At 36.2% G+C, this 23,222-nt stretch overlaps 1 long non-coding RNA gene across 6 annotated transcripts in view; it reads left to right on the top strand.

Annotated features, from left to right (window-relative positions):
- Positions 1-4,613: 4,613 nt before the first annotated feature.
- LOC111092836 overlaps positions 4,614-23,222 on the top strand; it is a 117,616-nt gene continuing 99,007 nt past the window's right edge. For 5 of the 6 annotated variants that reach the window (XR_005380018.1, XR_005380015.1, XR_005380016.1 and 2 more), the window contains exons 1-2: positions 4,614-5,671; positions 6,970-7,047. This is a non-coding gene — a long non-coding RNA (uncharacterized LOC111092836). Of the gene's footprint in view, positions 5,672-6,969; positions 7,048-7,736; positions 8,482-23,222 lie in introns of all 6 variants that reach the window. The other variant, XR_005380013.1, reaches the window with a different exon arrangement.

Raw genomic sequence — 23,222 nt, forward strand, 5'->3', positions numbered from 1 at the left:
TTGGGTGTAGAGATTACTTAAATAAATAAATCTTAAAAAATATATGTATATATATAAATGGAAATTGAAGGTATGAGAAATGATGAGCTCACCCGTCAGATGTATGTAGAATGAGAACAACAAGTCCTTGGAAAGGTAACTGAGAACAGCAATTGACTGGCAATTGAGACTGAGAAGGAACAAAGAGGTAGGGGAAGAAAACGGTGGGGTGCTACAGAAGATACACATGACCAGAATCGTCATATGCTGAAGAGATGTCAACTAATATAATACTTGAAGATGGTTTAGCCACAAGAAGATCATCAAGGGTCTTTGAGGGGGGGTGGTGGAGGATACAGTGTGATTATAATGGGAGAAATGAATGGTAAGTAAGGAAATGAACACACAAGTAGCCCAACTCTCACTTAGAATAGATACTTGTTCAAATGAATTGCTGCTTCTATTAAGACTCATGCTGAGAAGAAAAGGAGACTGTATAAAGATATAGCTCTAAACAAGGTAAAATGGGATAATTCAGAATTATTATTTATGGACCTTCTAGGTATGAATCATGGTAAACACTTACCTGATCTCATGTAGTTGTCAATCAAGTCTGAGATAGCATGCTATCTTATAGATGAAGTTGAGGCTCACTTAAATAAACGAGTCTGTCAGACTCCAAAGATCATGCTGTTTCTACTTTATTTGGGTGCTAGGAGAGAGGCTTATGGTATGTTCAAGATCATCAGAACTTGCAAAGCACCTTTTCAAAAAATTATTAGGTTTTTCAAGGTGGTGATAGTAGAGCATTAAACCAAGGCAGGACCCTGTACGACTGCACCATTGGTCCACCCATGAAGTTGGCTTTGGTATATCCAGGACTTCCCAAGAAAATCAGTTTCAACTACTGATTCTGTAACTCTTTGTCAAAATAAGATTGAGACAAATGTTAACACAGGGAAACCTAAAAAAAATAATAATAATAATTGAAGTAGAATTGACGTATATTAGTTTCAGGTGTACAACCTGGTGATTCGACAGTTATATACATTACGAATGCTCATCATGGTAAGTATAGTTACCATCTATCACCATACCAAGCTATTACGATATTATAGACTATATTCTCTGTGCAATACTTTTCATCTCATGGCTTACTTCTTTTGTAACTGCAGGTTTGTACCTCTTCATCCCCTTTTACCTATTTGCCATTTAGGAAAACATTTTCACTAGCAGTTCAGAAATAGTGGCTCATCCCATAGAAGAGGAGGAATTTATAGCACTGACGATATAGCAGATATTTATAGCTCAAATATGGCAGTTGACAATTCAGATTGGATAAGAACAAGATGTTTCTGTCTTTTTGTAAGGAAAACAGGATGTTCTTATTTTTGTGGCTTATCTCAAGAGGCAAAGCTTTCAGGATTTCCTGTTAGTGCTTTTAGGAGGTTCCTGTTATTCATGGTTTATCTTGGAATGCAAGGTTATTAAGAATAAAAGTTTTCTGGTGCATAGTAAGTGATTTGTGGACAGCACTAGGCTAAGGGCAAGATGTTATGTTCCCATTCTCCCCTCTTTGCTTGCTGTGCCCACTTCATTATTGTGGTTTCCTCTAGCTGGGGACCTCTTCCATTTCCTACCCTAGCTATCATCTAGAGAAGACTTACAGTGTGATTTTCTAGGCAGCTTATATAAGAATAATAAGCAACATTACTTACCTTAAATCATGCTATTTATTCCTAGTTATATGTGTAGAAAAATATCTAATAAATGTATACAGATAAAATGATTAAGCATATTACCGTATATGTATGCGTATATACATACACACACAGTTGACGTTGGACAACGTGGGTTTAAACTGCACAGGTCTACTTATATGTGGATTTTTTTTAGTACAGTACTGCAAATGTATTTTCTCTTACAATTGTCTTAATATTTTCTTCTCTCTAGCTTACTTTGTTGTAAGAATATAGTATATAATATATACAACATACAAAATATGTGTTGACTTTATATTTTGGTAAGGTTCCTTAATAGTAGAATATTAGTAATTAAGTTTCGGAGGAGTCAAAAGTTACACATGGATTTTTGACTGTTGGTGTGAGGCATCTTGGGGCCCCTAACCCTTACACTGTTTAAGGGTCAACTGTGTGTGTGTATATGTATGTATGTGTGTATACATATGTATATGTATGTATGTATGTATGTAATAAGTTAGGTTCTTCACTTTTAAACCATACTGCTCATATTTAGATTCAAAATAGCAATTGCTCTTCCTCTTCCTTTTTTTTTTTTTTTTTTTTTTTAGATTTAATTATTTGAGAGAGAGAGTGAGAACACATGTCAGGGGGGCATTGGGGGAGCAGAGGAAGAGGAGAGAGAGAATTCCAAGCAGACTCCCTGCTGAGCGTAGAGCCCAACACAGAGTTCAGTCTGAGAGCTTGGAGCATGATCCAAGATCATGACCTGAGCTGAAATCAAGAGTCGGATGGTTAACCAACTGAGCCACCCAGGCACCCCAGCAATTGCTCTTCTAATACTAATTTTCAGTTCAGTGTAACTTATACATTATCATTTACTACTAACCCTGGATCATTTCAGTTGGGTATTGTTCGTGTTCAGACTAGGTGCAAGATGGAACCACTTATGCTAAGCCCACATCAGCAAACTGGAATTGAACTAAATTTCTATGCTTGGCTCTCCTAGAGAAAGTGGCCTCAGCCAACCAATCAGTGCTTGCCTGCCCAGCACAAGTCATCTGACCTCGCTCCCAGACTCTCCTTTGCTCAATATAAGGGAAGTAATCCTGCGTTAACCAATCAGCAAATGCCAAGTATAACTTCCTTGTTCCTTCTCACTTTTGTCTGTAAACATTTCTTGCCTTGCATGGTTCATTAGAGCTCCTTTCTATCTGCTAGACTGGATGTTGCCCCATTTATGAATTGCTGAATAAAACCTCCTAGATCAGCAAATTGTGGGAAATTTTCTGTTAACAGTATCAAGGATAATTGTGAACACTTATTGAATGGTTAGAATAATCCTTGCACACAGTGAGTATTTTACAAGTTCTAGCTCATTTCACCCTTTAAAAAAACCCCTCATTGATAGGTATTTTTACTGTTATCATACCCATTTTCTAGACAAGGAAACTGAGGCCTAAAGAGATTAAGAAACATGACCAAGTTCATGTGTTTAGTTAGTGGTAGAGCTGGGATTTGAAGCCAAACAATTAGGCTGCAGAGCTGGGTTCTTAATACTATATGGTTGTCCCTACACCTATAAAATAAAAACTCTTGATAGTTCTTGGTAATCATAAAATATAGTTACCAGGGATGTAAAACTAAAGGATATCTTAGCTACATCTTAATTTTGCAGTTTAGGCAACTGTTTCAGAAGAGTTGATTTCTCAAGATTTCTGAGCAAAGGTGGGACTAGAGTATATTTGCCAATCCCTTGTCCAGTACATTTCCTAAACTTGATCTTTAGGTTATAACTCTGAAGGGGGCTGGAAACAAACAGAATAAAGAGAAGCCAAACGAGTGACTTCTTCATTATTCTACTAGTGTAGGTTATTTCCAAGTGGGAGTGTCCTTAATCCATGACAAAGTGAAAATAATGTATATTCTTTTTATTTAATTTCTTTTTATATCTCATATCATGTCTTACTCCAAATTGGAAACAACAATGCCATGCTCATGAATTTTTGTGCATTGTTAAAATTTTCCATTAAGTAAACCCTTGATTTAATTTGAGGCATAAAATGTATGACTCAGGATCCTTGCAGGAAACAGCTGGGCAAGTTCAAGCAGGTTAGGCAAGGAGATATTAATAAAGAGGCTGTTTATAAGGGTGTGGACAGGATTAAGGGAAAGCAGGGATAAGGGTGGTTTAATACCCTTAGACTAGCAATAGCAGGAAGCCCTTACCTCTCTTAGTCCTGAAAGCAGGGAATGAACAGTTACCAAAACTAGAAGAGAGTGGCTATACGTAAGGCCACCTACAAGGAGCTATGGCTTTTGGGAACCAAAAAGGGAAGGGGTGCCCAGCTGGGAAGGATCCTGGAAGAATAGATACTCAAACCCCATTCTCCATCCCCCTTTTGATCTCCCGGTGCTTCTGCTTATAGTTTCAACCCACCTATAAGTTAGAGGTCAAGAAATCCCAGTTTGTGCTGTCTATAAAAATCAGTCTCTTAAAGCCCTGAGTAGAGAAGGAGAGACTGGAAAATAACCAATTTATAAGCTACTGGTTTTTTTTTTTTTTTTTTTATTTATTTATGATAGTCACACGCGCACAGAGAGAGAGAGAGAGAGGCAGAGACACAGGCAGAGGGAGAAGCAGGCTCCATGCACCGGGAGCCCGACGTGGGATTCGATCCCGGGTCTCCAGGATCGCGCCCTGGGCCAAAAGCAGGCGCTAAACCGCTGCGCCACCCAGGGATCCCTATAAGCTACTGGTTTTTAGATAAAAAATATCACAACAGTTTGAAAATTAGAATAAGAGCTCAGTCTGAGCCAAAGTAATAATTGTTAGTGTTTAATAACAATGAGGGGGATGGCAATTGTGGTCTCTCATCAAGATGCTGAGAGGCGGGACAATGACAGATTAAGCCCTGTCTTTTTCTCGTTAGCTTCATTGGTTATTTTTATAAAGTTATGCAATTCCTAACTCAAATTTATTGGTCATTTGCAAATGGAATCAAATGCCTATCATTTCTATTGGATAGACTTTAAGAAAATCCATTAATGACATTTATTTAAATATTTGATCCCTATTATGTGCCAGGCAGAATATATCAGTAAACAAACATGTCCTCTTGGAGTTTACATTTTAGTGTGAGAGCAAGAAAGCAAGCACATGAAGAAAACAATGTGTAGAGATAAGGACTATAAAGAACAAGTTAGGATGGGGGCAAAAGGTTACTGGGGAGAAAGGGAGAAGGAAGGGGAGAGACAGAGGGGGATTAGTTTTGCTTTGGTTGTCAAAGGAAGGCATCTTTAAGGCTGTAACATTTTTGATGAGACCTGTTAAAAGATAAACTAAGGGATATTAAAAAGTTTATCAGAGCAAAAATTGATTGGAATTAGGCAGTGCCAAACCATAGTTATGAGTGCCGAGCCAACAGAATTCAGGGGAAAGACTTATTTATTTAGATAAAGTACAGAAGCGAAGAAAGGAAGTTATTTGGCTATATATTAAAGTCTAGTTGGCTTTTAGTGATTGATTATCCTTAGTGTTTTGATATTGGAACATTGAGGCATTTATAGGCTTAGATTTGGGTTTGCACATGTAGGCCAGTGTGGCATTAGAGCCACCTCAGTCTAATGGACTACTTGTTTAATTAATATAACAGATTTGAAGGATAAAAGGAGCTAACCACTCTGAGATCCAGAGATGGAAGAGAAAGGCTCTGATGCAAGAATTGTGCTTGGTAAAGTTGGAAAGATGAAAGGAGCAGGTGGAGGGTGTCCCCAGGGAAAGAGAAGAACTATGGTGTAGTAAGCAGCGTGTGCATCCATAGGACCTTCAAGCCTGGGACTCTGAAGGTTTCAATTCCGGGTTGCCATGGTGGTGATGAGAGCACTCAGAATCTGAGATTCTTAAATCTCGGAACCATGGAACCTGCGGGTGGCTAAGTGCTTGGGCTCTAACCTCGGAATCTGAACCCTTATTTTTGCCTAAGGTGAATGTAAGTTGTGATTTATAATATATATGTGTGTATATATATATGTGTGTGTGTGATTTATAATAATAATAAAAAATTTATACATATTTGGCCTTCATGTTGTTCCTGGTACAGACTCTTAAAATTATTGGGGTTTCCTAAGAGCAATGGAAGTATCTTTTGCTTATAGTATTTGGTCTTTTGTCCTTGGTTCCTAAAATAGCTCCAAAGCCTTAAAGGTGAAAGGAATAGGGGATCCCTGGGTGGCTCAGCGGTTTAGTGCCTCCCTTTGGCCCAGGATGCGATCCTGGAGTCCCGGGATTGAGTCCCACGTTGGGCTCCCAGCATGGAGCCTGCTTCTCCCTCCTCCTGTGTCTCTGCCTCTCTCTCTCTCTCTCTCTATGTCTATCATAAATAAATAAATAAATAAATAAATAAATAAATAAATAAATCTTAAAAAAAATTTCTCTTTCTGAAAAAAAAAAGTGAAAGGAATATGTCCTGTTATTCATAACAACCCCCTTTCAACCACACTTGAATTTATGTTAATGCAGTGACTTTTGGAAAGCCCCCCTAAGGATGCAGGCTTGGTGTCAGGGGAACTAACCTGAGTAGAAGGTTGGAACTTTCAGTACCATCCTTCATCTCTGGAGAGGGGAGAAGGGCTGGAGGTTAAACCAGTCACCAATGACCAATGATTTAGTCAATCATACCTGTTTATGCAGCCTCCATAAAAACTCGAAAGAACAGGTTTGGAGAGCTTCTGCGTTGGTGAACACTTGGAGATTTGGGGAGGGTGGTGCACCCAGAGAGAACATGGAAGCTCCCTGCTCCTTCTCCTAAAACTTTCCCCATATATTCCTTATATCTGGCTGTTCTGAGTTATATTCTTTTGCAATAAATTGATAATCTAGTAAGTAAAATGTTTTCCTAAGTTCTGTGAGCTGCTCTACCAAAGTATTTGAACCCAAGAAGGGGTTCATAGCCCGTAGGTCTGAAACATAGGTGACAACTTGTACTTGTGATTGGCATCAGGTGTGAGTGTGGGGAGGGATTTGTGAGTCTTTAACCTGTGGGATCTGGTACTATCTCCAGGTAGATAGTGTCAGAATTGAATTAAATTGTAGGACACTCAGCTGGTACTGCAGAATTGCTTGATGTGTAGAAAACCCACACATCTGGTGGCAGAAATGAAGTAGTGTACAGATGGTCCCCAATTTATAATGGTTCAGTTTATGATTTTTCAACTTTATGGTGGTGTGAAAGCAATATGCGTTCAGTAGGAACTGTACTTCACATTTTGAATTTTGTTCTTTTCCCAGGCTCATGGTATGTGGCATCATTTTCTTTTGCCGGGCAAGGGTGAAGGCCATAGTTCCCAGTCAACCATGATTACGAAGGTAGACAACTAACCCTTTCAGTGCAGTATTCAATAAATTACATGGATATTCAACACTTTATTATAGAATAGGCTTTGTGTTAGATGATTTTCCTCTACTGTAGGCTAATGTAAGTGATCTGAGCATTTTTAAAGCAGGGTAGGCTAAGCTATGATGTTTGGTAAGTTAGGTGTATTAAATGTATTTTCAACTTAGGACATTTTCAATTCATGTTTGTCAGGATGTAACCCCATCATAAGTTGAGGAAGATATATAGTAGTGGAATAAATATTGAGAGTGGAAGAGAACCACATGGAAGTGCGTTTTCCTTAGACTGAATCTCTTAAATCCTTGGTAGTTCAATTTCTTCACTTGTAAAATAAAGATAGTAATATCATATCTTATCCAAAATCCATGAGGACAATATGTCTGAGAATTTCTAAATTGTAGTATTTTAGAGTGCTATCATGGTGCATATATCAGGCATTATGAGATAACCCCATGGGGCTCTAGGGCAAATCAAACATGAATTTTTCTGCATTGAAAGGTATTCTGTTGTTTTTCAAGCAATAGAATAGCTTTTAATAGTTGACATAAATGTTCAGCCATGTCATGGATGAATAGACATTTACATGTTCAATTGAATAAACTGGCTGCTTTGCTTTGATTAGTCCTACTTGAGTTAATTAAAATATTTCCATTTCTTCTAGTATTCATAGCTCTCTATACATTTTACAGAAGCTGGAGATGGATTTTTAATACTGTTTACCAACTGTACGGTTTTGATGGACACTTTAATCATGTAATACAACTGCAAAATCTACCACTGGGAGCTATACAAGTCTTGAACCAAATTGAGAAAAGAAATTACATGAACACAGCCATTTTATGTTGATGTTAACTTGAGAAAAAAAGAACCAAAAAAGTTCATAACACAATCATTTTTTCAAATAATTTTTCAAGTGTCATAATCTTCCTTAAATTAATACCCCGTGTGGTAATTAATGTTTTTTGATGCTCTGTTGGTTTTGTTTTGCTACAAAATAACATTGCTAATTAGTAAACTAACAACTACATCTAAACCTTCTAAAATGATAAAGGACCAACATTCCTCCAAGCTTGCAAGCCCTAAATTCCACTGGCAGCTGCCTTGTAGAATTTCATAGGCTTTTCAACATCTAAAGTACCAGAATGGATTATGAGCTATTTTTATGTGAGAAAGCTCCTGGGACGTGGGATGGATTCAGTTCTCCTTTAGGCTGGACGACCACCCATCCAGAACGCTAGAAAATAAATTCAAGCACTGAACACAACATTTCTAAATAAACTTAGTCTGGTCAGACTCTCAGAGTGACCCCACAGTCCCCATTTCCTGGGGTTCACTCCCTTGTGGATCCCATCCCTTCAAGTGTGGGCAAGACCTATGTTTGCTTCTAACTGAAAAATTTGGTAAAGGTAAGTGGATGTCTGTGATTGTATGCACATGATTATGTGCTTATGTTACATAAGATTATAGTTTCCATCTTGCTGGAGTCTCAGTCTTTTTCCCCCCTACCTCTTATCCTTGCTGGCTTCGAGGAAGCAAATGACCATGGTAGGGGATGCCATGCAGCAATGAATGTGGGAAGCCTGTAGGAGCTGAGGGTAGCCTCTGGTTGACAGGCAGCAAACAAAGCACACATACACATGTACACACACACACACACACACACACACACACACTAAGCTAAAGCCCCCAATCCTACCACCTCAAGGAACTGAATTCTACCAATAACACGAGTGAGCTTGGAAGTGGATCTTTCCCCATTTGAACCCAGGGGAGACTGCAGCCCCAGCTAACCCCTTGATTGAAGCCTTGTGAGACCCTAAGCAGAAGACTGAGCTTGGACTTCTGACCAATAGAAACTTAGAGATAGTAAATGTGTGTTGGTTTAAGTCACTAAGTTTGTAGTCCTATTGTTACACAGCAATAAAATTAATAAATGTATGGATATTCATACCTTTTTACCTCCTGATTTTTAAAAGTTATAAATAAAAAGCATTATAAGTAATCTAAATAGCCTCACATCTATTCAAGAGAAATTTTGCCACCAGAAGAATTTGGGCAGCAAATAGAGGAAAAGTCTGTTGGTTTTCGGTCTTTTGGGCTTCCAAATTAAGATAAGGGATTGTAGACTTGTACCGTATAACCTTATGAGGTTCCTGGGGGATGGAAGAAAATACTATGTGTTAAGGAGTTTGGAAAAGGATTTAGTGCATCGTAAGTACTCCATAAATATTGGCTATTATTATTATTATTAGAATCAGAGCTCCTGGGGCAGCAACCACTAGTAGGTAGGATCTTATCTGAAGGGCTTCTCCTGTGACTTACAGGGAGATGTTGCATTCTCTTTACGTGTAACGTCTGGTCTACTTATTAAGCTGGTAATTTTCCATTGGATACAGCTTTAACAATAGATACTACCCTACTTAGTTTCTGTCTTTCTCTTTTGTGGCTGAGATTTACTATTTTGGGATTGGTTTGTTTGTTTGTTTTGGTCTTACCATAATTACAAGAAAGCATTTATTTTTTATTTTTTTTTTATTTATTTATGATAGTCACAGAGAGAGAGAGAGAGAGAGGCAGAGACATAGGCAGAGGGAGAAGCAGGCTCCATGCACCGGGAGCCCGATGTGGGATTTGATCCCGGGTCTCCAGGATCGACAAGAAAGCATTTAAAAAAATCACTTTAAAGTTATTGAATTATAATTAATATACAATGCTATATTAGTTTCAGGTGTAACACATACTGATTGAACAATTCTATGTATCGCAAGAAAGCATTTTTATCAGAGCTAGTGCTATGCACCTTGCAGCTGGGCCTTTCTAACACTCTCCAGAGGTGCAAATGAGCATTTGTCAAGAACTGGCACTTGTCCAAAGCTGTGCAAGGGAGGGAGCCCAAGTCTATTTCATACACATAATTGAGGAACAAAAAGAAGGCCAGTGTTGCTGAAGTTTAAGGAAGGAGATGGGACAAAGAGGTAGGCAGAGACTAGATCACTTAGGGCCTTGATGATCATGAGGCATTAGATTTTACAGCTAACTGCATTTGGGAGCCCCTGGAAGTCTTTAAACAAGGACATGACAGTATGATAGGCATTTTTAACAGATCAATTTGGAACCATATATTTGGGGAAAATATCTGCAACACAAAGTAAAGAAGACTAGTATCTATAGTATAAAAAGTACTCCTACAGATCTATATGATAAAAGACAAAAAATGCAATTGGAAAATCAGCAAAATACTTGAATTAGCAGTTCCCCCAAAGAGGAAATCTAAGTGGTCAGTAAATGTGTGAAAAATGTTCAATCTCATTAATCAACCAGGGAAATATGTGCTAAAACCACAATAAAATACCCATATAAGCCACTAGATTGGTAAAAGTAGAAAAAACCCAAAGAACTTTGACAATAGTAATGCAAATTCATCCTCTTGTGGTCAATGTTAAATTGATGTAACCATTTTTGGAAAATAGAAGTTGTACATCTTCATGTTTAACTAATTAGAGAGAGTGGGGGGAATGGGAAAGGCATTAGAGGGAAGGGTAGGACAGAGGGAGAGGAGAGAGAGAGACCCTCAAGTAGATTCCATGCTCAGTGTGGACTGTAAGATCATGACCTGACCCAAAACCAAGAGTTGAACACTTAATCGACTGAGCCACCTAGGTAACACCATGTTTATTAAGACAGTCCAAAATATACGTACATATGTATATGCATATATTGTATATATATATATATAAAGATATAGATAAGAGAAAGAGAAAGATATAGATCTTAGAGAAAGTCTTGCACGTTAGCATTAGGAGACACATATCAGAATGTTCAGTGTAGCACTAGTAATAACCGAAAATAATCCAAAGTCCCAAAATAGTGTAATCTAATGATACTAGTTACAGTGTATTATATTATGAATTTTATACAGAGCTCCAGCTATATCCATCAGGATTCAGCTCATGAACATAATTTTGAACAAAACAAAGCAAGTCACAAAAGAATACATACAGTGGGATTCCATTTATATAATTTCAAATTGATAAAATAAACTATATTATTTAGGCATGTATATATCATGTGGTGAAACAGAAGTTAGGCAAGAGAGTGATTTTTTTAAAAAAGGATTGTGTTTATCTCAACAGGAAGGGAGATGTGAGCAGGAAGCAGCCTTATACGGTACTAAAAGTGTCCCATTTCTATGAAGCACAAAAGTTTCTAATTTCGATGAAGCTCGATTTATCTATTTCTTTTTCTTTGGTTGCTTGTGCTTTTGGTGTTATACTTAAAAAAAAAATCCTTCCTGGGGCACCTGGATGGCTCAGTCGGTTAAGTGTTCCATTCTTGATTTTGGCTCAGGCCATGATCTCACAGTCCTGAGATGAAGCCTCACATTGAGCTACACTCAGTGGGGAAACTGGTTCTGATTCTCTCTTCTGCCCCTCCACACTCTTGCTCACTCACTCAGTCACGCTCTCTCTCAATAAATAAAGAAACAAATAAACAAAATTTTAAAATCTTAAAAAAGAGAAATCCTTCCTAGGTCCACAGACACAAGTATTTATAACTTATGTTTTCTTCAAATAGTTTTATAGTTTAACTTCTTACATTCAGATCTTTAGTCCATTCTGAGCTAATTTTTTGTATATAGTATGAGATAGTCCAACATCATTCTTTTGCAGATAATGTCCTATTTCTAAACCGGTGTTTAGATACATGGAAATTTACTTTACAATATATTGTATATACTCTTCTATGTGTAAAATATGTTTTATAGATTTAGAAATATAAATAGGAAAGAATTACTGGGATACTGTGTGGAGAGTACCTGTTTGTGGAGAATACGTTATAGTGAAATGAAAGACAAATCAGGAACACTAGTTGGAATGTCTTATGGATTTTTGGCCGAAGTAATAGGGTAGATGTGCCATTTACTGAGGCAACAATGAATGCAGAAGGAGCAAGGTTTTGGGGGGAGAAACAAAATTATCTTAAGGATATGTTCAATTTGAGGAACTTTTCAACATCTAAGTGGAGAAGTAAAAAAGGCAATCTGATATATGAATCTGGAGTTTAGAGAGAAAAGGGGGTCTACAGGTATATATCTGTGAGTCTCTGGCATACAGCTGTCATAAAGCTATGGAACTGGTTGATATTACATAGAGAGACAGTATAGATACAGGGGGGAAGAGCATCAAGGACTCAGCAGCATAGAGTGTCAATAATTAGAAGCTGGGCAGAGGAAGTGGTGGGTCCTTCCAAGGAGACTGAGAAGGAGCGGCCAGTAAGGAAGCAGAGGAATGTGGTTTCAGGAAATCTTAGAAAAGTGTTTCAAAGAGAAAAGAGTTGTCAAATACTGCTCAGAGATCAACTGTGATTTAGAGAACTAATTATTAGATTTGGCAAAGTGAAGATACAAGTTTGATAAGAGATACTTGTGGAGGAAGCAGGCAAAGCCTGATTGGCTTTACATAGTGCACTTGGGGAATTGAATACTCAGTGGCCACCATTTAGTTTGTTCACTTTCTTCTTTTCTACATTTTCTTTCAAAAAATAACAGGTGGCACAAATCTTTCCTTATAAAACAGTGTATGGGGGCATCTGGGTGGCTCACTGGGTTAAGCATCTGCCTTTGACTCAGGTCATGATCTCAGAATCCTGAGATTGAACCTCTCATCAGACTCCCTGCTCAGTGGGGGGCCTGCTTCTCCTTTTCCCTCTGCCTCTCCCCCTGCTTGTCCACTCTCTCTCTAATAAATAAATAAAATCTTTAAAAAAAAGTAAAGCAATGCATGTATTCCTTGTTATGTGTAGCTAGCCAGTATCAGAACTGAATCCACTGTACCATTTCCAGTTCATGTTATGGCTTACAAGTGATTGTCTAAATAAAAAATTTATTCTGAAACACTGGATTTTAGTAATAAAAAGTCCTCTAGTACTTCTCCTTATACCACACATATGCAAGAACTGATTGATTTTCTAGATTTTAGCCATCAGTGGCTTCATGCAACTCTAAATAAAATATTTGCTAGCATGAGCACAGAACAGTAATTCCTCTTCCACATTAAATGCCATTGATGTTATACAACGTTAAATAAGTTGACAATGGAATTTTGCCAGTAGCTTGTTTTGCTTTCTCTGAGCATATTTTCTTTCTTTCTTTTTCTTTCTTTCTTTCTTTCTTTCTTTCTTTCTTTCTTTCTTTCTTTCTTTCTTTCTTTTTCTTTCTTTCTTTTCTGAGAATATTTTCAATGACTTTCCAGCTAGTTTTTATAAACTGTTTGACAGCAGTGAGAACTACCTCATTTGGTATATAAGAAATACAACTCTGAATAAAATACTGGTAGTTTTGGGGGCACCTGGGTGGCTTAGTGGTTGAGCATCTGCCTTTGGCTTGGGTCGTAATCCCAGGGTCCTTGGATCAAGTCCTGCATCAGGCTCTTCAAAGGGAGCCTGCTTCTTCCTCTGCCTCTGTCTCTGCCTCTCTCTGTGTGTTTCTCAGGAATAAATAAATGAAATCTTTAAAAAAAATATATTGGTAGTTTTGGTCTCATTCTGACTTCAGCAAAAATAATTATTTAATTATGTACTATATTGTTTTGTTTTAGTAATGAAAATTTTAACTGGTTTACTGGAGTCCACAGTGTTATGTTAGAAATTGAAATCAAAGCATCAATTTTTTGCCAAAACTTGACAGTTTCTTAGAAGATATCACAGTGTGAAAAAAGATAACTACATTGCTAATTTTCAGATATTCACCATACACTTCTATTTATATATATATTTTTACTTGTTTCTCTGAAATTATCACATTTGCCTCTTATATAAAAGTGGGGGTCCTGTTCATTTTTTATATATATGACATTCTGAATTTTAATATTTACATTACAATTTTCATCATTATATTTTTGCCTGAGTCCTTCCAAAATTCTTGATAGCATTTCTTTAAACATTGGAGATATAAGACCACACAATAGGAGTGACACAGTGTTGTGAAACTATTTGAAGTCAAGATGAACTATACCTGGTAATTGAATATTAGTGGAGAGAGATTTCCAAATACTTTTATAGTTCATGTGATATTTTCAAAAATGATATTATCACAGGGAATGTAGCAGGACTTACTGTTTGAAGACAGTAAAGTTAGCATTTTTCCTACTATTTATTTATTTACATTTTGTTTATTTATTTTGAGAGAATGCACAAGCATGAGCAGGGGGGAGGGGCAGAGGTAGAAGCAGACTCCCTACTGAGCAGGGAGCCCGATGAGGACTCAATCCCAGGACCCCTGAGATCATGACCTGAGCTGAAGGCAGATGCTTACCTGACTGAGCCACCCAGATGCTTGTGTTTTTCCTTTTAAAGGCCAAATCACCCAAAAGTAAAGAGCAAAGTAAGAAAAGCCAGGAGACAAATCCCTAAGTTACAAAATAAGGGGATGGCAGTGAGAGAATGAGAGGATGTTAAGAGTGAAGACTTTAGAAAGATCTCAATGGATTTAGAGTTTCAGATTGGATTGGGGTCAGGGTTAGGGTTAAGCAGCAAAATATATTGCTTAAAAGTTAGGGACATAGCTTAAATCTCTTGCATGGAGCCTAAATATCTCATTTCAAAGGCAGGAATGCAATTCACAGGTAGGCTGCAAGAATTTCCCAACATCCACATGGTTCCAAGAAGCAGAGAAAGTGTAGCAACATATGTATCACAGGGAGGAGTTGTAGTTGCAAAAAACAGTCTGCATCTGTAACAGTGGGGGAGAACAGAGACTGCATTGTCAACATCCCTGTGATGGCCTATCTCCATTGGCTGGGGGAAAAATCAAACTGACATACAGAATACTGGGTCATAAGCAAGATTCCTGTTGGCTTGGAAAACAGTAGATAGCCAGAGTAACAGGAAGCCGTCTTGCTGCAAGAAGCCAGGAAGAGTAGTGTTGGTCTGAGGAAGTATTCCTATAGCAACGCAATTATTGTGAACACCAACCCTTGGAAGGGCAGCTATCTGGACAAGCTGAACCTGGGACACTCAAAGCGAAAGCCACAAAGAAAACAAAGAGGTCTTAGTTACTGACAGAAATAGAAACAAACATTGTCCAGAGGAGAGCTCTCCAAGTTTGGTTCAGAAGACTACCTACCTATTATGATTAAGCAATGAACTCAGAAACAAGATTGCCAAACACACAAGAAGGCAATAACCATGAGTGAGAGTCAGCAGAAACAAACAACAGATTTAGATTCCCTAAAAATTTCAATTATTGGAATCATAATTATATACATACAACGTAAAACAGCTGTGTATGAACTGTTTAAATAAAGCCTGCAATGTAAAAAGTGACCATTCTAATAGAAACATCTAGGAATTTTCAGAAACATTTTGAGAACAATCTAAAAGAAACCAGAAATAAAAAAATAACAATTGCTATAGCAAAACCAAACAGACAAACAACTGTGAAGGGATTAACTAGATTAGATAACTCAATTTAGAATTTGCAAACCAGAAGATATAGCTGGAGAACTGATCTAGAATGTAGTAAAGAAAAACAAGAAAATGAAAAATAAGAAAAAAAAGGTTAAAAAATATGGAAGATAGAATGACAAGATCTAACAGAGTTCCACATAAAAAGAATAATGAGAAAGGAGAAGCAATATATACAGAGATAATGGCTGTGAATTTACTAGAACTGATGAAAAAGCGTAAATCCATAGATCTTTTTTTTTAATTTTTTAAAATTTTTATTTATTTATGATAGTCACACAGAGAGAGAGAGAGAGAGAGGCAGAGGGAGAAGCAGGCTCCATGCACCGGGAGCCCGACATGGGATTTGATCCCAGGTCTCCAGGATTGCGCCCTGGGCCAAAGGCAGGCACTAAACCTCTGCGCCACCCAGGGATCCCTAAATCCATAGATCTTAAAAGTAAAGAAGAAAAAAATAATGGGACAGGTAAAAAAAATTAAAAATTATAATTCAAGAAAAAAATCATAGAAATAAAAAGAGACTCAAATCTGAAAATATAAAAAGGCAAATATTATTTATTTTTAATTAATTAATTAATTGATTAATTAATTAACATCATAGACATAGAGAGAGAGAGAGGCAGAGACACAGGCGGAGGGAGAAGCAGGCTCTGTGACAAGAGCCCGACGTGGGACTCGATTCCGGGACTCCAGGATCGCGCCCTGGGCCAAAGGCAGGCGCCAAACCGCTGAGCCACCCAGGGATCCCCAAGGCAAATATTATTTTACAAAATAGTTCCACATGGTCAACACCATGTATGTCCTCATAAAATTACTAAATCGCAAAAATTGGCATTCTTTGGAAGTTAAAATAAATCACTTATAATGAGAAAAAGAGGCTGATTTCAGATTTCTTCACAATATTCATTCCTGTAAGACATTGTAGTTAGAGCAGTACAAAGTCAAGGAAAGAGGTGTGACCTGTAATTGCATAGCCAAAGTGTTGGGTAAGTAAAAAGGCAAAGAGTTCTGAAAACACAAGATCCTAGGGATAATATTTCCATTAACTTATTTGATGATTTTGCCAGTGGACAAATATTATCAAACAATAGAGGACTAGAAAGCATAAGGTAGATAGCTTTATTTATTTATTTTTAAAAATATTTTATTTATTCATGAGAGACAGAGAGAGAGAGAGAGAGAGGCAGAGACAGAGGCAGAGGGAGAAGCAGGCTCCATGCAGGGAGCCCAACGTGGAACTCGATCTCGGGTCTCCAGGATCACACCCTGGCCTGAAGGCAGCGCTAAACCACTAAGCCACCCAGGCTGCCCAGTAGATAGCTTTAAGGACTGCTGACAAATAGGATTAAAATGAAAACAAATATGGACATTATTTTTACTAAACAGCTAAATATTAAGAGATAATATAATTAACTAAAATGAGGAAGTTGTGAAGAGAAAGGGGAGGTAGAAGGATGAAGCAAGCTACTAATTTAATTATTGCGTAGAATAGGGCACTTATAATCCTATCTTTGTAGCTTCTGAAAAATCCATTTTATCTAGAATTTCCAAATTATTGCATCAAGTATATTTGTGCTTTTTTTCTTAATTAACTTACTTAAAACTTTTAAAAAAATATTTTTTATATTTTGCTTATTTAATAAGCAAAAATCACTAGCAACAAAATTATAATCCAAATATCAATAAAATTTTAGAAATCAAAGTGTCTTTCAAATTCTTCTGGTGTCAAAACAAAAATGTGAGTCTGGACATTCGCAAGGTACGAGTTTATTAAGGGGAACTACTGCAATAGGAAAATACTCAAAACCTAAGCCAGAAACAACTCTGAGAAGAAGTGGCAAGCAAAACTTTTATATGCAGACACCATGGGACAGATGGCTGTGCAAAGAGGAAGAATTGCAAGGCCGGGGGGAGGGGGTCTTGAACTTAATGAACTGTGTCGAATATTGTAAAAGCAAGAAGATCAAGGCATGGAATTTTAGTTGGTGGTTAGGCATATGGGCGGAGTTGGGGTTTGAGATGGAACAAACAAGTTACAGCATAGCAAGTTTGCACAAAGTTCAGGGTCAAGCCGTCCCTTAGCAAACTAAAGTTATGTCAAACATTAAGTTTGACCAGTTTTGCCATTGGCTATCAGTGCCTACTTGAATGATTTGGTTTTTAAGCAGATATAAATTGCATGTATTTCAGGGCATGCTGACACAAACATATCCTGGGATAAAATGCTCTATAAATATTGCAAATTAGGACTTACCTACAGGTGAATAAATTACAAAGCAGCTAGAAAATTTCACATTAACTAGTAAAAAAGAATGAAAACAAATGAAGTAAAAATCCAAATGAAATTAAACAAAGATCAAAATACAACTAAGGAAACAGAAGAGATTAAAAAGATAAAAGTAGGGCAGCCCAGGTGGCTCAGTGGTTTAGCACCTGCCTTCGGCCCAGGGAGTGATCCTAGAGACCTGGGATGGATTCCCACACCTGCCTTCGGCCCAGGGAGTGATCCTAGAGACCTGGGATGGATTCCCACGTGGTCGTACTCCTTATATGGAGCCTGCTTCTCTTCTCTCTATGCCTGTGTCTCTGCCTCTCTCTCTCTCTCTCTCTGTGTCTCTCATGAATAAATAAATAAAATTTTTAGAAAAAAAAGATAAAAGTAGAAAGTACTTAATTATAGAATTAAAAATGGCAGAATTAAATAACCCAAGAGCTGGTTGCTTAGGAAAGAAAAAGTTTTAAGTAAGTTAATTAAGAAAAAAAGCACAAATATACTTGATGCAATAATTTGGAAATTCTAGATAAAATGGATTTTTCAGAAGCTACAATATACCAAAACTGATCTGAAAAGAAACTGAAAGTCTAAACAAATCAATTACTGTAAAAGAAAATATAAAGAGCTATCCCACACATTAAAAAGCAATTTTTATAGGTTGTTATGTTGTGACTTAAGGAACAGATAATTCCAAAATTATTCAAGCTATTTCAGCACATAAAGAAAGAACCTTCTAAATTCTTTATACAAAGCAAGAATAATTTTGATACTAAACCTGACAAAGACTGTAGGGGAAAGAAATGCCCGTTAATTTCACTTATAAATATTGATGAAATAATACTAAATAAAATATTAGGAAAAGGAAGCTGGCAATATCTTAAAAGAATAACATGACAAAATGGGATTTCAGGAATATAAAGGTGATTAAATATTAAGACATATATTTTATGGATAGATATGAAGAAGATCAACTCTACAGACTTTGAAACAGAATTTGATGAAAATTTAAAATCTATTTTTGAGTCAAAGATGTTTATAAAAGAATAAGAATAGAATATGCTACCTTAACATAAATCTATTTTAACTCCCAAGCCAGCTTATGTTCAAAAAGAAAATATTAGAAGCATTCTCATTAACAAAAGTTAAAAAAAAATGATCACTACTGTTTTCACTAACATTTTCTTAGCTAATGCAGTTATCTTATAATTTGGGGATAAATTAGAAATTAAAAAATACTGGATATAAATATGTTTGCTTCCATTACTTCCATTCAACATTGTACTAGAGGTTCCAGCCAAGGCAATTAGGCAAGAAAATGAAATACAAGGCATCTAGATTAAAAAAGAAGTAAAACTATTTCTCTTTGCAGATGACATAATTCCAAAATCTCCAGGTAAAACTATTTCTCTTTGCAGATGACATAATTCCAAAATCTCCAGGATTTTCTATATATATAAGCCCACAAATCAATTGGGGCTAATAAGCCAGTTTAGCAATATTGCAAAGATACAGGATCAATATACAAAAATAGTTGTGTTTCCACACATTAGTAATTATAATCCAAAACTGAAGAAAACAATTCCATTTACAATAGTAGTAGAAAGAATAAAATACTTAAATTTAACAAAAGAAGTGGATGACTCCTAGTGAAAAAATAAAACACCATTAAAAGGAATTAAAGAAGACTGGAATTGAAAGATACCCATGCTTATAGATTGGAATACCTAATATTGTTAAGATGACAATACTCCCCCAAATTAATCTGCCGATTCCATAAAATCTTGTCAAAATTCGAATTGCCTTTTTGTGGAAATGGGAAAGCTGGCCCTCAAGTTCATAGAGAATTGCAAGGGTCCCTGAAGAGCTAAAACAATCTTTAAAAAAAAAAAAAAAGCACAATATTCCAGTTATAAAATATATAGATTCAAGGATATAATATACAGCACAGAGAATATAGTTGATAATACTGTTACAATTTTGTATGGTGACAAACTTATTGAGACTATTTCATAATGTATATAAATATCAAGTCGTTATGTTATATACTTGAAACTAATACAATATTTTATGTCAATTATTTTTTAATAAAGACTATGTCAGGTGTACATCAACAGGAAAAACCCCCAAAAGTTTAAAGTTAGAACACACAATTCCTCATTTCCAAGTTACTTTAAAGCTAGAGTATTCAAGACTATGTGGTACTGGCATAGGATAGACATGTAGATGAATGGAATGAACTGAGAGTCCAGAAAAAAAACCAAATACTTATGATAAAATGATTTTCAGTAAGGCTGTCGAGACAATTCAACGTGGGGGGAGGGTGGGAGTAATAGTCTCTAATGAATAGTTCTGGGGAAATTGGAATTTACAAACAAATTTATTTTTTTATTTTTTAAAGATTTTATTTATTTATTCATGAGAAACAGAGAGGAAGAGGCAGAGACACAGGCAGAGGGAGAAGCCGGCTCTCCACAGGAGCCAGATGGGGGACTTGATGCCAGAACCCAGGATCACGCCCTGAGTCAAAGGCAGCCGCTCAACTGCTGACTCACCCAGGTGTTCCTAACAAACAAATTTAACACCCAAGTGTTAAATACACTTGCTATATACAAAAATTAACTAAAAATGGATCAATACCTAGATACTAGATTTAGCTCTAGTAAAAAAGCTTTTATTTAGCTCTAGTAAAAAAGATTTACTGGAACTAAATCTTAAAAAAAACAGATATAAATCTTTGTGGCCTTGCAGTACGCAGAAGTTTCTTACATATGGCACCAAAAGTACAAGCAACAAAAGACAAAAAAATGAATTGGACTTCATTAAAATTAAAAATTTTGTGCTTCAAAAACTACCCAGTAAGTGAAAAGATAAGCAAAGAATGGGATAAAATATTTGCAAGTTGTATTTTTAAAAATTCTGCATGGGAAGAGTTACCATAAATTATAATATTGGCTACTTAAGGAAAACCATTCCATATTTGTATCACAAGGGGCTAATTTCCCTAATATAAAAGAGCACCTGCTATAACTAAAGAAAAAAAATAACCTAATAGAAAATAGACAAATCATATAACCAGACAATTCACAGAAGAGGTAATACAAATGACTCAAACATACAAAAAAAAAAAAAAAAGTCAACTTCACTCACAATAGGATGAAAGTTAATGTCCTGCTAGGGGATCATTTTTCAGCTGTTTGATCAGCAGAGAAAATATGTTTGATAATAATGTTTTGTGTGGCTGATACTATGGGGAACCAGGCACTCTAATTTCCATGAGAGGATGAATTGCCTCCATGAAGAGAGATTTTGGCAGTTAACTTTAAAAGTTATAAATTCATGTACCTTTGATGCAATAAGTCTATTTCTAGGAATTTGTCTTACAGACAGATTTAAATATGTAACATTTGTACAAGGTTATTAAGATATTCTTTGTAATTAAAAAAAAACTGTCTTTGTGTCCATTCAAGAAGAAAATGAGGCTAGTTCTTTGTGTACTGATAGGGAAGGTTGTCCTAGAGATACTGTTGCATGTGACAAGGTGCAGAAGAGTATATGGCTTATGTTATTTGTATACAAATATACAAATATTTATTTTTATACAAATAAAAAGATTAGAGGTGTGTGTATGTGTTTGTATGTGTATGTGTATGTTTTCTTACATATTGTAAAATATCTCTGGAAGAACCCAAACCTGATCAGTATTGGCTAGGGGATGTGGTTGGAGGGAGACCCTTTACTGTTTATCCTTTGACCTTTTTCAATTATTTTTCATTTTAAAAAATGTTTAAGTAATCTCTCCACCCAACGTGGGGCTTGAACTCACAACCCTGAGATCTAGAGTTGCATGCTCTACTGACAGATAGTTAGGCACTCCAACCTTTTTCAGTTTTGAGTCATAAGAATCATATCTATTTTTTTAAAATCTATTTTTATTTTTAAAATAAACTGGGACACCTGGGTGGCCTAGCGGTTTGACGGCTGCCTTCGGCTCAGGGAGTGATCCTGGAGACCTGAGATTGAGTCCCACGTCAGGCTCCCTGCATGGAGCCTGCTTCTGTCTCTCTGCCTCTCTCTCTGCCTGTGTCTCTGTCTCTGTCTCTCTCTGTGTCTCTCATGAATAAATAAATAAAATCTTAAAAAAGAAATAAAATAATAAACTAAAAATATAAGAGAATTTCTGTAAAAGAAGTACTTAATCTTAACTTCACACTTATGAACTGTGCATGAACAAAATTACTTCTTTGCTTTTTCTCTGAAATGGCCAAACTTTTTTGAATACTTGGTAGACCACCACTAGTTGACCACTCTCTGAGCAATATTGTCCTAGAACTAAACATTAAGATCCCAAAGAGTCTGCCACAGTTGGACTTTGTATCTGAGTCATATCACCTTAGGACTAAGTATTGTATTCTTATACCAAAAAGCAAATGGGAACTTATTTAGAGAAATTTAGTTCTTAATTAAATTCAATACATTTTTATTGAAAACCTATTATGTAACATAATTTGTTTTGGAGTGATGAATGTATCATGGCTACCATTCTCGTGATGCTAAAAATGCTAAAAATCACCATGCTAAAATACCAAACTAAACCATGTAAAATATGTTTCAAAGATCCCATCAACCCCATGGTAACAGGTTAAAATAGGCTTATTATAACACCTCTGTGCCTAAGTTTACATCTGAAAAGATATACATAAAATTGTTATTAGCAATTACCCCTGTTGGGTGAGATTGGTAGGAAGGAGATCAAGGACTTGTATTTTAAAAAATATTTTAAAAATGAAGATGGTGGAATCATGAGTGATTTTTATTTAGAGTTTTTGTTTTTCAAATATAAATATAGGAACAAATCAAGAATTTTAAGGAACCATATAAATTTATTTCTTTACATAATCAAAAAACTCTCATATACTGCTTTCCCAACTCCTTTACTTAACAGTTGATAGGAAAACCTGGCACTTTGTGTCTTCCTTGATCCTTGTAAAATTAAGAATGAGTTTCTTCTAAGTACAGTGTATCAAAGGATAAGGTCATCATCCAAAATGTGAAACCTAGAAATTTATTGCTTACTTAGGTAAATCAGCCTCACTGAGCAGAACAAATAGAAGTTTCATGGAAAGTATTATTTTGGGACATATTGGCTACTGAGGCAGGAGTAGTTGAAAAATCAGCCTTAGAAACACGGGTTATAGAAGTGTGTTTTCTGTTCCTGAGGCATGTTTACTGGAATAAGTTGTCAATGATCAATTAAATAGGTTTAATAAAACCAGCTTGAAAATATCATGGCTATAAAAACATCAATCTTTTCATAGTTTCCTGGTTTTTTTCTTCTTCTTAAAAAAATAAGTTATGCCTCTTTTTTGCTTGCCCTTGATTTGAAAACTAGAGGTGTCTTGCACTGGAAGG

Source organism: Canis lupus, chromosome 27 (assembly GCF_011100685.1).
Source record: "Canis lupus familiaris isolate Mischka breed German Shepherd chromosome 27, alternate assembly UU_Cfam_GSD_1.0, whole genome shotgun sequence".
In the NCBI taxonomy this organism is placed as follows: Eukaryota; Metazoa; Chordata; class Mammalia; order Carnivora; family Canidae; genus Canis; species Canis lupus.